The 5,661-nt window shown below is 40.7% G+C and overlaps 1 protein-coding gene across 1 annotated transcript in view; it reads right to left on the reverse strand.

The window, feature by feature from the left end:
• Cdc123 (cell division cycle 123) overlaps positions 1–5,661 on the reverse strand; it is a 45,510-nt gene that overhangs the window by 30,015 nt on the left and 9,834 nt on the right. The window lies entirely within an intron of this gene.

Consider the following 5,661-nt stretch of genomic DNA (forward strand, 5'->3'; position numbering starts at 1 on the left):
AAAAAAAAAAAAAAAAAAAACTCTTATCTCTGGAAATACACGTTTGTCACCAAGTACAAGGTACAAGAGGAACAAATCACTTGCTCTTTCTGAATACTTACATAATGCCAGCATCTAAAGCCAACTGAGCTGGCATATGCCCTGTAATCCCACCATTTGGCAAGCAGAGACGGGAATCAGGAGCTCAGGACCGTTGGCTATAGCAAGTTCAAGGCCAGCTGGGCTAAGGGAATGGGCGAGAAAGCAGTATAGAGTGTGCTCTGCACAGCAAGCATAAGGACTTCAGTTTAAACCCCAGTACAAAAGCCAGGTGTGGCTGCCCATGTCTGTAAGCCCAGCAGGTTGTAAGGGCTCACTGGCCAACCAGCCTCGCTGAATGGCAAGCTCCAAGGTTATTGAGAGACCCTGGTTAAAGGCAATGAGAGGAAGGGCGACAGAGGACAACACCCAGTATCTTCCTCTGGCCTCCATGGACACACACACAAATGGACTAAGGAGAACTGGTATTTGTCAAGAGAAGAGATTGGGGTGGGGTGGGTAATGCCTGGACATACACTCCAGTTCTCAGAAATATTACGCAACGTTTAACAGGTCATCTGTGGAAAAGGGCCAGCGAAAATGAAAAATACATGATGTGACACACTACTATTTACAGACAAGTTTTAATACAAGCAAAAATACTAAATAGTGTCTGTGTGAGTTAAAATGTCCTTTTCTTTTTGGTTGAATTAGAAACAGACATTTTTGAATAAAAAGTAACTCAGTCTAGTGTTTGTTTCAACCAGGAAGTGACAGAAAAACTACTATTCAACAGGAAGATGCACTTGATTGCCAAGAGGCCCTGCCTTAGGCTTTCGGTAAATATCAACAGGGATGGAAACAGGACTTTCTGGGGAGCCAGAACACAAAGACACTGACAAGCACTTCCTGTCACTCTGCCTGCATTACCCTCTAGAGAAGGGGATTGCTGACCCCTACTGGGCAACCGTAGGTTCTGAAAAAAATCTAATCAAACTCCATGGTAGAAAAATATTCTGACAAAGTCTAAAATTACCTACACACTACAAAACCCATGGACTCTCATGTTCTAGTCCAGAGAAGAGAAATAAAAAACTGAGAAGATTCTGGGAGAAAAGGCCAAAAAAGTAAGCTCTTAAAATTGGGAATATACCTCCCAATTAGAAAGAATTCATTGGTGGTGGGTTTTGTTTGGTTTGTAGGCTAAAGCTTGATCCCTGGCCTGTGTGCCAGGCAAGCACTCCAATACTAAGATACACTCTCAGCTCTAGAAAGGAATTCTAAGCCAGATGCTAACCTGTAGGCTGGTTAACAAGTTCTCTCATGGTTTCATAGACTGCATCGTATCTCTCTTCCACTAGACTACCACTAACTCAGCTTATCAGAGTCATGAAGATCTCTCAATGAAAGCTGAGTTAGGAACCCTGTATTCCCATTTGCCCCTTCCATCAAAACGATGTACCACTCCTCTTATGCAAATTACTTCCTCTTAATCACCAGAAGCTGCTGATCAGGTTGTCCTAAAGCTGTCAATAAAGCCACTTATGTAAGCTCTGCACCAGCAGTAGTTTCTAAAAGATACAACTGGGGCAGTAGAGATGGCTCAGTGCCTAAGAGCACTGGCTGCTCTACCAGAGGACCCAGATTTAATTCTCAGCACCCACATAGCGGCTCACAACTGTCTGTAACTCCAGTCAGGAGATCCTGCTCCCTCTTCTGACCTCCAAGGCACCAAACATAAACATGGTGTGTAGACATACATGCAGGTAAAATACCCATACACATAAAATTAAAAAAAATAAATACAAAGACAAAATAATTCCATTTCCCCACTCCACAAAATATTGTATGGAAGAACCGCTACATTTCATACATTTGCTTTGGTTTTTGTAGTGCTAAAGATCGACTCTGGGGCTATGTGCACTTTAGGCAATCTGCAGAAACCCTGGTTTTTTTTTTGTTTGTTTGTTTGTATTGTTTTGCTTTGTTTTTTGAGATAGGTTCTCTTGTACACAGGTTGACCTAAGAATCACCACGTAATCAAAACTTGAACTCTTGACCCTACCTCTGAACCTCCCTTTTGCTGAAAGAATCACTGCCATGCACCACTAAGCCCAGGTCTATTTATTACAGTTTAAAAGATTTGATTGGTTCTCCCAAATCCTCAAAACCAACCAACCGTATGAAATACTAAACTATGAATACTACAGAAAAATTTAAATTATAAAGAATTTACATATAGCACACCATTATGTGATTTTTCACTATGCCCTACTATGAACAACTTGGTAAACTATAGCTAACGCATAACGATGCGAATGACATTCTATGGGTATCTTGAAGGGATCCAGTTGCCACCTCTCCCATCCCAAAGGACTACATATTCACATAATACTCCTGATCACTGTCTTTTCTTTACATTCTATTTTTAACCAGTTTTATTTTATGTTTATTAAAAATTTCCACCTCCTCCCATTTCTCTCCCCCTCCCCCCATTCCCCCTTCCTCTCCAGACCAAAGAGCAGTCCAGGTTCCCTGCCCTGAGGGAAGTCCAAGGTCCTCCCCGCTCCCATTCAGATCTAGGAAGGTGAGCATCCAAACAGACTAGGCTCCCACAAAGCAGTGCATGCAGTAGAATCAAAACCCAGTGCCATTGTCCTTGGCTTCTCAGTCAGCCCTCATTGTCAGCCACATTCAGAGTCCGGTTTGATCTTTTAACCAGTTTTAATTACTGCCTAGTTCCTCTAAGCGTTAATAAAAGCTTTAAAAATGTGTTAAATCAAGAGTTTCATATCTGCATTGTAGTTATGATTTTATACTATAAAAACAACTAATAAACAGATGACAATATTATTTCAAGCTCACAGCTCAATTGCCAGTCTTGAACACGGACACCAGTCAGCTGTCCAGGGGAAAGTTTTCATTGTGAGTGAGGTAAAAACCCACTTTCATTTGATACCCCTAGACTTTCTGAGATCTCATCAGCTACCTTTCTAACCTCAATCTGTACCACATTCATTCAGAGAGGCTAGTTTCTTTCTTTCTTTCTTGATCTGAATTGTTTGGTTGGCTTGCTGAATGGTTGGTTGATTTTTGGAGACAGGGTTTCTCTGCAACTTTGGAGCCTGTCCTAGACCTAGTTCTTGTAGACCAGGTTGGCCTCGAACTCAGAGATCTGCCAGCTTCTACCTCCCGAGTGCTGGGATTAAAGGTGTGCGCCACTAGTGGCTGGTCTGAATTGTTTTTAAAAACTACAAAATGCATATAAAAGTTACATTTACTCATGTTCCTAGATTGAAACATTCAAAATTTGGGCATGTTTAACTCAAACTTTTATGTGTTTTTTACTTTTTTTTTCAGTGAAGCAAAGCTAAACTAATAGTTGTATATTTCTTAAAGGATAAACATTACTGAGAGGAATAAAAATCCTAACCATCAAAATAAAATTCTTCTACACTCATGACTTTAACTCTATAGTACACAAACCTGTCCATAAATATGGTACCCTAAGAATTTTATATACTATTATGACTTGCTATACATACTTCTATTTTTTAAGATTTTATTTTTTTATTTTATATGTATGACTGTTTTGCTTGTATGTGTGTATGTACTGTGTTATATCCAAGTCTGGCACCATAGAGGCCAGAAGAGGGCAACAAATTCCCTAGAACTGAAATTATAGCCGTCTTTCAGCTGCCATGTGGGTCCTGGGAAGCAATCCTGGGTTGTCAAGAAATGCAGCCAGTGCTTTTGGCTGCTGAGCCATCTGTCTAGTCTCCAGTCCCTACACACACTTTTAATGACTTGACTGGGTGAGGGACAGAGATGAATCCACATTGCACTGTCTTTAAGCAATACTTCCAAATACAAGTTCACCGTGGTGCTTCTGAAATCTTAGTATTTCCTTCTCTGTTTTTGAGACAAGGCCAAAGATCTTAGCCCAAAATGGTGTCCAGATTGCAATCCAGATTGCACACCCAAGTCTCCTGAGTGCTAGGTTTATAAGTAGGTGATTCATATTCATCCCTCCCTCTCCTTCTCCTCTCAAGGATCGGCTGTTCCTCATTCGATAGCTTTTAACTTATACTAGTGAATGATAAACTCCAGATTTTCCTTCAATGGACCAGGTTTCAACATCTCCTCGACTTAAGAGTTATCCATCCATGAGTGTTCCTAGTGCCTGTCTCCACTTACTTCTATCTGGAGAGCTTAATTACGTAAATATATTTATTAGCTTTTTATTGTACAATAATGGCAGACTTCCAGAAATGTAAGAGCAGCAAGAATGCCTACATACCATTCAGACTCTTTTCTCGTTTCACCCTGTTTGCTTTATCGTCGTTCCCCAAACCCTACTATCTAGGCATGTCTATTTATTTACACCATGTAGTGAATTCTTTTCCCATGATGTTTTAGAACACACTGCAATCATTAATCCCTTTACCCCTAAATATGAATATATATTTCCTAAAAAGCTGTTTAAACATCCTTGTAGAAAAGAGCAAACAATCACAATCAAGAGCCTTACATAAATAGAATATCACTGCCTAATCTCATTGTACTGAAGCATGCCCACTATTCCTCACAGTCTTTTATAGCAAAAGGAAAACCAGAGCCTTTTTCTTATCTAGAATCCATTGCAGTTATGTTTCCTATAACTTCTAACAGCTGGTTCTCTCTGTGGTACTTATTGCTGACGACCTTGATGTTTTTAGAGAGTTTACAGAGAGCTGGCTTCTGGGATTTTTGTCATGATCCCATCATTCTTTTCCATTCCGTTGGTGTCTGGCACAGCAAGCTACTGTGGGTCCATTTCACTTTCCAACTTCGGTACTAAGTTTCAGTTTAGTGGAGAATGGTGTTCAGAAGCCTGCATAAAGGCATGAAGTATGCTCCCTGCCACCATGATGAAATGTCACTGATTCTGCAACTTCTCAGTACACAGGAGCATGGAAAACACACACACACACACACACACACACACACACACACAGAGCACTGATTTCAAGACTTATTCATTTATTTGTTGGATGGGTTGCTGTGCAGTGTGTGCTCACAGAGGCCAGAAGCCATAGAGCATGAGATCTCTGGTGCTGAAGGTACAGGTGGTTGTAAGTCACCTGATATGGATGCTGGAAACTGAATCCAGGACTTCTGTATTAGCAAAAAAACATTTTTCCCATTCTCACTGTTCTGATTTTAAAGTTTGTGTCTCTCCAAAATTCAGGTCAACCCTGAATCCCAACCACAGTGATATTGGGAGGTTTGACATTTAGGAAGTTAAGTCACGAGAGGCTATACCTTCATGAATAGTTAACAGCTTCATAAAGGACACCAGAGAACCTTCCAGCTCTTCATCTCCCCTGCCTCCTTTAGCACGGTCTTATAAGCAATAAAGGGCCATCTTGAAGCAGTGACAGCCTCTTCCCAGACACTATGTGTACCTGTTCTTGAGTTTCCTATGAGAAACAAATTTCTAGTATTTCTAAATTACTCAGTCTAGGAAGCGGATACATGTGACATGAGAGCAGAAAGAAGAGCTAATTAAGAATGGGAGCACCAAAGAGAAGGGAGAAGATCATGGGGAATGAAAAAGAGCAAAGTGTGACAATATACGTGTATGGAGATGTCATGATGGAA

Source organism: Microtus ochrogaster, chromosome 16 (assembly GCF_000317375.1).
Source record: "Microtus ochrogaster isolate Prairie Vole_2 chromosome 16, MicOch1.0, whole genome shotgun sequence".
Taxonomy (NCBI): domain Eukaryota; kingdom Metazoa; phylum Chordata; class Mammalia; order Rodentia; family Cricetidae; genus Microtus; species Microtus ochrogaster.